This window comes from Sardina pilchardus, chromosome 16 (genome assembly GCF_963854185.1).
Source record: "Sardina pilchardus chromosome 16, fSarPil1.1, whole genome shotgun sequence".
In the NCBI taxonomy this organism is placed as follows: Eukaryota; Metazoa; Chordata; class Actinopteri; order Clupeiformes; family Clupeidae; genus Sardina; species Sardina pilchardus.
The window spans coordinates 20,212,629-20,225,814 of record NC_085009.1 but is presented as its reverse complement, the minus strand read 5'-3'; the positions used below and the strand labels follow the sequence as shown (position 1 = coordinate 20,225,814).

Here is a 13,186-nt window from a genome sequence, read left to right as displayed (position 1 = left end):
TTACTTCAATAAATGAGGGCACTGTATATTCAAACAATAATACACAATGACATAAGAGATACCTTCGCAAGCTTTATTTTTGAAAAAAAGAAGATTCAACAATGTTTTCAACAAGGCACAGTGTAAATAAGTGTAAAAACTGAAATGATCTCAAATTTGAAAATGTTTAAGATTCCTTAAAATAAGTTCATGCTTATGATCACACTTATTTAGAACTATTGAATAATCAGTCAGCATCCAAAAATAGACAATACATGATACATTTCACAAGACTTTCTAAAAAGAATATGATAATAAGCAGTCTGTGTTATTAAGCCAACTTACCCATTAGTATGATTTATTAGTGACCATCCATGTTAAATAGAGGTGCATCTAAGCAAATATTTTAAAATGATTTAAAATGTAATCTCTCAGTCTAGGTATACTGTAGGACAATGGAAAATTCCACAATATGCAAAACAGATCATTCATGATATATTTAACAAAACCTTTTTTTAATAAAAGATGCCACATCACCCATAAGCTTAAATAATTAGTGACCCGTCAATGTTAAAATAAGGTGCATCTCCAACACATACAAAATCATTTAAAAGTTATTTTTACTGTATGTTAAAGCTACATTGTGTCGTTTTTTTGGGGTCAATTCTTAGCCGAAAAAAATATGTTGTCTTCCAAAATATGTGCTCATTCATGTGTGATTACTTCCTTCAAATAAATCAAAGTATGTTTGTAAGCTTAGACTCTGCCATTCAGAATACATACAGTATGCGCAAATCGTCATTGTAGCAACAGCCATGTTTTGGCCTCCATCTTTAGAATAGCCTACAGTAGCCAAGGAGGGACATACAGTATTCTTGCTCTGCCTCTTGCATTTGTCGGTCAGTTACCAAAGAGTTGTGATAGATAGATAGATAGATAGTTAGATAGATAGATAGATAGATAGATAGATAGATACTTTATTGATCCCCAAGGGGAAATTCAAGATTCAAATTGTGCTGCCGGGAACCCCCTAACGTTAAATAACCTGATGATTTCTGACACTTTGCACGGCGATAGATGACCACATTAGCTTAGTCTTGCGCTTACAGTAATGTTCGTTAGCACTGATAAACTGCTTGCTGTAATCTGTTGTAATATAGCATTTTATCACTGGATGGGAGAATTATCCCCAATAATTAACCCCAAAATACACAATGTTGCTTTAAATAACTGATACAAATTATTTCTAAACATGATTAACATTGGCAGCCTGCACCCTGGACATCCATGTTGTCTCTCCTGTGGAAAACAGCAGTAAGTTAACAATTATCAGATTAATCAATCAATCAATCAGTCATTCATCCTTTTCACATCACAATAAATCCAACAAGTACTCTCTCTCTCTCTCTCTCTCTCTCTCTCTCTCTCTCTCTCTCTGTTCTGCATGCACAAACACATTCATGTCTTATATCTTAATCTCTTACAATTAGCGCAGATGAAGTTGAGTCTGGTGCTGTCAGGCAGGCTGATCCACTCCCCTCCAGACTGCAGCGCTCCTGCTCTCTGATCTCCACAGCATCCCTCCCTCCCGTTCTCCTTCTCTCTCTCCTCAGCCCAGTTCTCCGGGCAGACGGTCTCTCCACTGACCCAGAACCAGATGTGGGCACAGGTAGCGCAGGCCCAGCCACACCTGCTCAGTGGAGGCCCGTTTAGCCTCCTCCATCACCCAGCCCTGGATCTCAGGTGAGGTGATGGAGACCAGGTCCATGTGGTGCTGTCTGCAGTACACGAGGGCCTCTGTCCAGGTCAGATTCTTCTTCACCAGCTGAAATTTGTCTGACAGAAAGAAACGCAGATACAGAAAAAACGTTTCTTACAAACCGCAGTTGTTTGGGTAACAACAAAATGATTACAGAGTAACTCTGACTCTCTGTTAAGATGCTAAGCATGAATAAAAAAGGACATTCATTACACTTCGCATCTCCCCATGCCAACTTGGTTTATCCATGTCACAACAACACAGTTGTCTGGTCATTAGGGCTGTCTCTTCTCCAGTCTCTGAAGGATAAGGAGTGGCTATAGCAGCAGTAGTATTGAAATAGTTCAGCACTGGAGATAGCAAACTTACCCAAACGGCAGAAGAAAGGATGTTGTTCATCACATTCACTCTCTTTCCATTTCCCCTTGTTTTCTTCAGTTAGCCATGCTACAGCACAGTTGTCCTTCCTCTGGTTATTAAGGGCGTCTGATCTCCAGTGTCTGAAGGATGAGGGCCTCTGGTCAGACCACGTCCAGTCATCTCTGAACAGGCCGATCCAAACATTCCACCCTATACTTTTCTCTTTAATCTGCTTGTTCTCTTCCTCGTGTCTCACACTCACCAGATCTGTGTGTTGTTCTCTACAGTACACCTGAGCTTCTCTCCAGGACTTTCTCTCCTTAATGAGGACATATCGTTCGCTACCACTGTGGGTCTCTGGAAGACAACAAGTTTGTTATGTTCAACAAAACTCATCCTAGTTAGCCATAGCAACAACAGCCATGCAATCAACAGTAACTGAAGTTACAGAACTGTTTGGTACTGTATTCCAAACAGAATGCATTGTTTCTTTGCCACCCATGACAGCACTATGTTTCCAGCAGTTTCCAGCAAGTACCATTCAACTATGTATTCCTCTGTGCATAACAACTACAGATCATTTTGGCAATTATCTTATAATGAAGGAACAGTATCACTTGTGATGAACAGTTTTCCATATTGTTTCCTGTTTATGCAAATCTGGGAAGAAACATTAAAATGTAAAAAAAAGTATGTGTGTGCATTTCCACATGACACTCAAATACACGTGGCATGAATTTTTTCAACCATTAACACCACATGAATTCAGAAACAAAGCATATATTGAACTAATATTAATCATATAGCCCAACTTAAGAATATTACTTAATTACATAAAGCAATGAATCTTTCAGCCACAAGTATTACACCTACAGTATGTGACTTTAGCACCACCAAAATGGAAGGGTCAACTTTTCAAATGTATTTTAAAAAATAATAGGATCAGTTTTAAGTTTTTGTTGATCAGATGACATGGTTGGTTGAAATGTTTTCATAATTCTATATTATTTACTAATATTCAGAGACCTTTTGATTAGCATTAATATGGAATGGTGCATTGTTAAAACTACAATTAGATAACAGATGTTCTCAGACTTTCTAAGAATAAATACTGAAGGAAACCAGCAATAAATGTTCTCACCATCATAGCACACAAATAGACGTTCTGTATTACACTTTCCATCATTCCATAAACCTGAAAGGCACTGCTCTGCACATTCCTCCTCATCCCCACCGTTAGGCTCTCCTTGTAACCAGTGAGTGAAGTTAGCCTCTCCAGGACCATAGAAACCTTCATCTGCCAGGGACCACTTCCAGCTGGAGACAACAGTCTGGTGCAGCCCAATCCAGGCTGTCCCCTCATAACCTTTAGCAGTGTCCATCATCATCAGCATGTCCTCCATGTTTTCAGTGGTGGCCAGGTCAGTGTAGTGTTCCCTGCAGTAGCGCTGTGCCTCAGTCCAGGTCTTACTCATGTTCACAAAGTGGAAGTGATGAGGGATACACTCCACAAAACCTTCAAATAATAATAATAATAAGAAGAAGAATGAGAAATCATGTAAAGGGGTTTACATTAATGAAGCAGCAGACATGCACACACACAGCACCCAGATTGATGCTATAAATAAATCCTTTGGTGTTAGGAGTGTGGCCCACAGACACTTTGAACAGGATTTTAATCTACCATTTTTTAGTCAACTGCTATTGTTCTTAAACGTGCTCTATCAATAACCTGATATTGACATTGACAAACTGACCATCAATATGATACAACTATTCAGACAGATATGACAAGGGGTGGACCGCTCAAGCTCAGCACACACTCTCACACAGTCACATCACACACTTGAAGACCTGTCTCTTCTGAGAGAACCTTCATTTCTTATTCCACTGGAGTCTGTAGTTTGCACTGATTATAGAACAGCTAAGGGCTGTTTTAGGCTTTCCGCTTTCATGTCGTGCCTAACAACTGTTCTCTTTGCTGTTCCAAAATCAGTGTAAACTACGGCTTCTCGGGCCTTATTGCTTGAATAACAAGTACTGACCTGAGAACAGCAGTAAGGCCAGTCTCCACTCCATGATCTCCAGCCAACCTGCTCCTACAATTAAGATAGTATCAGTATGAGTAACTCTTAACATGGACGCACTTCCAGACATCTCTATCATGACCCTTAATAGCACAAGTCTCATTACTATAAAAACTACACAGGTATTACAAATATATATTTTCAAGTAAGTCTATTGGGAGTTTGAGTCACTATAGCTTATAATATAGGCCCTTTAAAGCTTTGAAAAGTCACCTTTACATTTTGCAGGAAATAGGCCTATGAATGCAAGAGTATTACACAATTTTGACCAACAGACAATTCAAATTGGGGGTTGGGGGTTGGGGCTCCCTCGCCAAACCACCTCAGTGAAGTGAAAGCCAGGCATGTAATGTCTGTCACCCAGGTGAGTGCTGGATATTGGGAGTGTTACGTAATGTTCCTCTTTTACTGTGGAGTACTACCAGTTTAGGAAAGCACTACACATGTGTGCCAGAAATTGTAATTATTCTTCCTCCCAGAGTATTGGGGTGTTTTGGATAGTCATCCACTTGATGGTGTGATGCATCAACTTAACATACACAACTAGAAAAGCACTCGGAGTGTGCAGACCTCCGCCTGCATTGTTCTTCCTACTGTAGGTTTGTTATACATTTGAACCTAAACTATTCAGATCGCCACCACGTGGCCATACCATGCCATTACACCACTAAGCTAAATACATCCATTACTTTTTGAGCTATCTTGCTAACAAACAGACTGACAAACAGACAGACAAACAGACAAACGCCGGTCCCCGATGAAAACATATATCTCCTTGGCGGAGGAGGTAAACAACATATAACCATATGTCATTGCCACTTTATTGTCAGTTACAGTTTTTTTCAACTGCTTACACACATTTTCAAAGCTCTATCTTTCAAAGCTCTACACACAAATTCAGTAATTGCTCAAACAAATGCAAAAAGTGCCCCCTACAGTATCTTGCGAAATCAAACACAGCGTTCAAAATATTGTAAACATATCTCAAAAGCAAGCATTTGTTTCACATCATAAACACATTTTACATAGTATTATAAGCATATGTCTGTCATTTACACACTGTTACTCTAAATCTTTTTTTATCATTTTTATGGGTTTAAAAAAAAAAAAAAATAAGATTGCCATATAAGAGTGAAAATACAGTAATATGCAAAACAAACTCAATCCAATCAGTATTGGAACCAAAAATACATATTGTTCTGAATAAATCAGTTGCTGTTGTGAATTCAGTTTTGTACAGCACATACAGTCAGTATAAGTGTGGCATTAACATTGGTTGTGTTGGCATAGGAAGTCAAGTTACTTCCTGATATATTTTTGTGTGTTAGGAAGAGAATTGTGTGTATTGAATTGCAAAAAGTTAAAAGCTAAATTGAAAACTGTGTCACGGCTGAGAATTAGTGTATGGTTTTGCTGAATTGATGTAGAGTTGTGAAGTTTGAGTCAAAGGTATTAAAAATTGTGTGCTACTGTACATAAAGGATTTGTGTGTAAGCAATTGGAAAAAAAACTGTAAATACAATAGTACACTTTATTTGTAATGACCAAGTTAGGTTACATAGGAAGTGTGCTCAGTAGTGTACTATAAGTGTACTACACTAAGTACTAGCATTTGTTTCCACAACTTGCAATTCCTATTCCAGATTAGTCTGTTATTTCAAGGCAATCGATTTGCATGGGGTTTTGTTGTTGTTGTTGTTGTTGTTGTTTTTAACTAAGTTTAACTAACAGGTTAAGGTTAACTAACTAACTTAACAGTGTGACAACAGTTCAGCAAGGGGTAAATTCAAGGTCCAGCAGCTTAAGACACCACACTCAACATACACTAGTGTATGTTGAGTGTGGTGTCAGCTGCTGGGTTAAGCTGCTGGGATGGTTTTTATCATCCTGTTTACACTGTAGTGACTAACAGTACAATATACTAAAGATAAAGATGCAATGAATATACTGAGGATTTGTCGTTGTGGTAATGCAAAATAACTCCATGAGTATAGTTGACTTGATTGTAATGATCATGTTTACTTTTCCACTTCAAAAGTACACTCATTTTACAGTAAGCTAGTAATCTCAAAAGGCAAAATCAGCATAATCACAAAACACAAAAGCTTAGTTAAACTAACTAAACATTTTAGATAAGAATAATTCTGAGACTTTCCACACATGGACTAATGATCAGCAAGAGAGACATGAGAGAGCATTACAATACCCACTTTCCTGAGAGGGATAAAGTTTGGACCTCACCTGATGAGGGGATGTGTTTGGTGGGTCGGTTGTTGGTTGTGCTGCTCTTGAGTTTCTATGCGCCACTCCTGATGCTGCTCTTCTCAGACTGACGATTGCTCATTGTGCAGGGGGTCAAGTTTGTGCTGTCCGCCAGGTTCCACAGCAGCATGCAAATTATTATGACCGCTAAAGCAACCGTCATAAAAGAGTTGTCAAGTGTTTTTACTTTTTTTTTGTTTCGTCATGAGTATTTTTGGTCAACGATTCATGGTTACCGAAACACTAGGGAACATGAAACTTAGCATAAACACACGTGCACGAACACACACACACACACACACACACACACACACACACACACACACACACACACACACACACACACACATAAACACCCACCCACACACACACTCAAAAGGAAACACACTCACACATACACAGATGCACACGCTCAATTACATGTGGGTTTCAAGACTAGGGGATGGAGTACAAGATGGAGACAATTGACCGGCGTGATTTATTTTGCAGAGAGAACGTGCAGGATTGAGATAGCCTGGAAAACCAGCGCCAACTGCTGGACGGCAAAATGTTTTGCCTGCATTTGGGTCTGGCCTCGGACCACTGTACATTTTGAAAACACTGCCCTGAATCTGGCAGATGGCAACTAAACCAATCACAACGCAGAGATGTGTTTTGAATCAACGCGGGCGGGGCAGAGGGCTCTGGGGCGGGGTTTTGAGGGAGCGTTGGCCTATAGGCACAGACACGGTTTGAAAGACAACGGGTTGTGCTCATCAACAATGTTCCGTTGTATCCATTCATCGGAGCCAGACTAAATTAGACATCCAATCCATTTAGGCTGGTTTATCAGGCTAGGATTGAGAGGCAGTCATATTTTGTACCACCAGCATGTAGTTGATAATCAAATGTTTTTTTTTCCTGGACCATCTATGTTGGTTCATTCGTACAAGCAGAACTGAATTCACCCAAATGATGGTGCCAGTGTTTATTACCTCCGCCAAGGAGGTTATGTTTTCATCGGGTTTGTGTGTTTGTTTGTTTGTCTGTCTGTCTGTCTGTCTGTCTGTCTGTCTGTCTGTCTGTCTGTCTGTCTGTCTGTCTGTTTGTCTGTCTGTCTGTCTGTTTGTCTGCTTGTTAGCAACTCAAAAAGTGATGGATGGATTTCGATGAAATTTTCAGGAAATTAATAGCCTAAGCCCCTTCACCTGGTTCTTACTGGGAACAGGGCAAAAGAACGGGAATGTAAAATGCAAACTGCTGTTCCTTCTACTTTCCATATTCCATGGTAGCCTCTCCAGTTCCTGGAAAGATAGAGGTCCATCAATCATACAAATAAGTTATAAACCAGGACCAAACAATGAGACTGCAACCAGTACCAAACAGTGAGGCCATGCAAAAAAGGCTACTTTATGGCAAATTACGACATTACACAACCAGCCATTATACGTTATTATAGGCCTATAACATAACTGTTTATTCAGCTCTGAAAATAGTTGCCGTTTGCAGAATGATATAATAACATGAGTGGTGTTAGATCTCAAATACACACTAATGGTGAATGTGTGAGTCTCCTCTGTTCTTGTCCTCCTAACACAACCTTACAGTAGTTCCCCAACCAAACTCGTTTATATGGTATATGGTTACGTAAAAAAAACAATGGCTAAATATTTCACTACAGCAAATCCATAGAATGGGTGAAACGAGTTTTGTACTGTGTTCTCTGATATTACAATAGTATATATTCAACTTTGATTCATAAAAATTAAACTCAACTACAATTTTACAAGCTCAATTAAAACCTTATATTTATAGACTGACGAGCCAGACCCACATCAAGATGTAGGGTCTGGACACTCACCGTAGACAGGGCTCAATCAGAGGGGTGGGATAAACAGTTGTCTTTCAAATTCCCTCCCCGCAGTAGGATAACGCTAAACGAATCATCTTCTTGTTTTCAAGTAGCAGGAATGCGTAAACTTCCCTCTCCACGCAATAGGATAACGCTAAACGAATCATCTTCTTGTTTTCAAATAACAGGATGCGTTACCGTCGCAACTTCTGGTCGCATGTCAGTCACCATTATGTTTAGCCCACCCACTGACTCTATACACACTGTGATTGGCCCGCTTTTATTTTCCATTTCTCAGGTCTTTAGCTCTACGGAGCGTTGCTAGACTGCCCCGCCAGCCAAATTACATTTGCTGCCGCTAGGGGCGTCTAGATTTCTAGGCTATTATATTTAGGCTGGGTATTGTAATGGTCCGTTTGACTAAATGGCGCCCTCTTTGGCAACCCCAATTGAACTTCAATGGCTTTGCGATATTTGACATCACAAGTAGACTTTGTTCTAATTCGCCCATTTTTTTGTGTCACCTTTAACATACTGTATTCCATACAATGCCCGACCACTCTCACCATTGAGAGTAATGAGAGAAAAGGGTGACCCCTTGTGGTGATATTATGATGATCTATACGTCTGAGACAAACACAGGGATGGATGGACGTGTGTGTGTGTGTGTGTGTGTGTGTGTGTGTGTGTGTGTGTGTGTGTGTGTGTGTGTGTGTGTGTGTGTGTGTCTCTCTGTGTGTGTGTGTGTGTGTGGCAGAAGTGATCTAACCAAGTGTTATTAATCCTATCAAGATGAAATCTATTTGGTATTGTTTGACTTACCACCTGCTTGTGCCTGTTGAGGTGTCCACAACCATGGCAACCTCGAAAGGGACAAAAAGGTAGGTGGTTGTTCCAAGCCACATGCCCCACTTCCTGATCCTTGACTTACCACCTGTTGAGGTGTCCACAAAAACTCTGACAGGGACAAGTAGGAGGCGCTCATTCATACCTTTTTAATTTCACTATTTATCACTTTCTCCTTTTTTCACTCTTACTACACTCTAGCATACCCTTTTCAATTTTCCTAAAATTGTTGTTAGAATTGCTCTTAAAAAAGCTTGAAATGTTTTACCATGTTGTAAGTCATTTTGGTTAAAAAAAAGAGTCAGCCAAATGTAATGCAATGTAGCGTTACGTTAGTAACTTTAGTTTTCCTCTGCACCCAGCAACATATAAATAGAAGACCCTTTCATTGGAAGAGAAGAGAGCTGTCACTCCAGTCACCACTGGTCTGAAACTCAAGCTATCTCCGGATCTTCCACAGCTACAGTATCTGGAAACCGACCAATCCCATGAGATCCTTCAGCTGACTCACTCAAGAGCAAACCCACCACCATACATGAGTAGAATGCACTGATTTTATGAGCTCAAGAAAAATAATGTGGTCATGCACGGTCAAATGAATCACAAACACTTTATTTAATAATTTCATTAATTGAACAAACAGATGATTTAATATTAATGATATCTCACAACCATGTCGGTTGAGTGTTAGGTTACACCACTAATTCCCCTGAAAATGTACACATATTTGAGGGCTTAAAAGCTTAAAGGGCTTGTTTGGAGGAGACCCAAAGACACAAAGGAAAACACGAGTAGGCTAAAAACTTTTAAAAAGACAAATGGGGAAACTGTACAGGTGGGATAACGGCCAACGAGGTGACCTGTTCCATGGAATTAATGGCGAGTTGGAGGCTCTTTTGATCCAGCTAAATAAATAAGATTACGGTCATGCAAAAAGCAACATTAAACTATAAAGTCCCCACTCTCCCCCTTGTTTACCCTTTAACATTTTGGCTACTGAAATTCAAAACTCATCTTTGCTCCTCCCCTCTTTTTTTCTCTCCCTTCTCATTCTTCTTGTGGAAAATCTGTCCATCAGGATGCTTTATCCAGCTCAGTTTGGCACCTTCTGCAAGTCCGTTCTTCTGGAGTTTCACTTTGATCTGAAAAGTAGAGCAGAACCGTATTTTTGGCCCCACCACCACGGCCCTCAGTTTTCCAGAGACGGACATCCCAGTACCAGAAAGTAAAAGTCCTGCCATATATTCTTTCTACAGAACCAGATTACTTAACACTGGTGATATCACTTATTCTCTGATCTACCTGGCTGCTAATTAGGATGAGCTGGTTGACTAAATGGTTGGATCAAATACTTAGACTTTTACTTTCTGAACCCGGGATGTCCGCCTCTGCTGTTTTCACACAATGAAATCAAGGTTTTGAAGTGTGTATGACTCCATCAAATCTTCAGACAATAGCCCTTTTTCAAATGGCATGGCTCTCTGTGTGTCTGTTGTGTGCAGTGGCTGAAGTGTGAGGAGTAGAGACTCACCTGACGTAGGATGACTTCCTGAACCTCAGGGGTGTTCACCAGGGAGGGGTCAACTCGAAGCTCCACTCTCACAATCTGTCTCTTCACTGGCAATAGAACACAGAGGAGTTAGACACACACACACACACACACAAACACGGACACACATGTTTGTAGCTATGTTTATCGTGATAAAAACAACTTGCGAGCACATGATTTCATTTCAACTGATCATCAAACTTAGAGGACATAACATAATCTCCCAAAAATGACTGAGACCTCCTACAGTTTTGGCAGAGCCGTAGGTCTGGTTTGATGGATGAGATCTTGAGGCTAGTAAGAATAAATGTTTATCACAGGAGGTAGAAAACTTAGCGAGGTGCCAGTTTAAGTTGGCCATCTTTGTGTATGAATGTGTAGGCCTACAATATATATGTGCGCATGTGTGGGTGTGTAAGGGGCCATGTCACTGATTCATTCAGATGACTTCAAGGAGCAACTCATAGAACCGATATTTTCATCATGCAAGTGTGAACACAGAGTAACTCTTACTTTCTGTTAAAGGAATAGTTCGGAATTTTGGACATAGGACCTCATTTCCAACTTAGTCGGGGTGATATACTGTAGGTCGGTGAAGACCATTTTCAGTGAATTTCTGCCCTTCCTTGAAGCGTTCATCTCGTGCTAACCTGGTGCCGAGATAATGCAAGTCAATGGTAACATCCAGCCTGCCACTGAAAACACTCCACAGAACACCCAAAACGAATAAATTATAACGTCAGATTATCGATGCACATGCCTGTGTTGATAGAACAATGTTAGAAATAAAACTAACCTTGCATCGCATTGCAATAGCCTACTTTGTTCCCTGTATGGCAGTGGCGGATTGATATTGAGAAACTAGTCCCTCAAAATATAATAAATCATTGAGTTGCAAGGTTAGTTTTACTTCTAAAATTATTCTATCAACACGGACATGTATATCAATAGTCTGACGTTTTAATTGACTTGTCTCGGGTGTGCTGTGGAGTGAGTAAGACTGTTTTGGATGTTACCGTTGAAATGCGTTAGCTCAGAACCAGCGTTGGCAAAGGGGAACGCTGCAATTGACGTGATAAAAACTGTTTCCACCGACCTATATCACCTCGGTAAAATTGGAAATGAGGTCCTATGTCCAAAATTCCGAACTATTCCTTTAAGATATTAACGAACACTCTAGAGTATGGATCAAAAAAAGGACATATTACATTTTACATTTCCCCATTATTTCATTTGGCAATGTCACAACAACACAGTTAGTAGCAGTAGTATTGAAATAATTCATCACTCGAGATCACTGAGAAAACGTACATACATAATAAATAAAACTTACCCAAGCGGCAGAAGAAAGGATATTTATTCTCATTACATTTCTTGTCTGCCCATATTCCTTGATTTAGCGTTAGCATTGCTACAGCACAGTTGTCTTTCCCCTTGTTCTTAGGGAATGATGATATCCAGTGTCTGAAGGATGAGGTCCTCTGGTCGGACAAGATCCAGTCGTCTCTGAACAGGCCATTCCAAACCGTTCTCCCTCCCGCTGTCTCTACAATCCGCTGGTTCTCCCCCTCGTGTCTCACACTGACCAGATCTATGTGGTGTTTTCTGCAGTACTCCTGAGCCTCTCTCCAGGACGTTTGCTTCTCAATGAGGACATATTGCTCAATGCCACTGTGGGTCTCTAGAGGATAAAAACTATGTTCAACAAAATGATCCTACATATCCATAGCAGCAACAGCCATGCAAGCAACAAGTAAGTGAAGTTACAAAACTATTTTGGTATTTCAAAATGAGATGTATACTTCTTACTTTGCCATGGAAGCATTATGTGAATTTAGCACCACCAAAATTGAAGGGTCAACTTTTCAAAAATGTATCCAAAAAGTAGTAAGATCCGTTTAAAGATGTTGTTGAATTAGATGAAGTGGTTGGTTGAAATGCCAAATGGCATTTCATATTTTATGAAAACAATATGGATGTTATTTTTAAAAATAAAATAATTTTCATAGAAAATAACTGGAAACTTAGTAGCATTAGTAGGCTATGGAGTGGTTTATTGTTAAAACTACAATTACTGTAGATAACAGATGTTCTCAGAGTTTTACTGTAAGAATAAATACTGAAGGAAACCAGAATATGAATAAATGTTCTCACCATCATAGCACACAAATTGATGTCCTGTATTATAATTGTCATCATTCCATGAACCTGAAGACCACTGCTCTACACATTCCTCCCGAGCCCCACCGTTAGGCTCACGATGGTCCCATTTAGTGAAGTCAGCCTCTCCAGGACCATAAGAACCATCATCTGCCAGGGACCACTTCCAGCTGGAGACAGCAGTCTGGTGCAGCCCAATCCAGGCTGTCCCCTCATAACCTTTAGCAGTGTCCATCATCATCTGCATGTCCTCCATGTTTTCAGTGGTGGCCAGGTCAGTGTAGTGTTCCCTGCAGTAGCGCTGTGCCTCAGTCCAGGTCTTACTCATGTTCACAAAGATGAAGTCATGAGGG

General features: G+C 40.1%; 1 pseudogene; it reads right to left on the bottom strand.

Moving 5' to 3' along the window:
* Positions 1-1,437: 1,437 nt before the first annotated feature.
* LOC134059592 (C-type mannose receptor 2-like) lies at positions 1,438-4,264 on the bottom strand (annotated as a pseudogene).
* Positions 4,265-13,186: the final 8,922 nt, after the last annotated feature.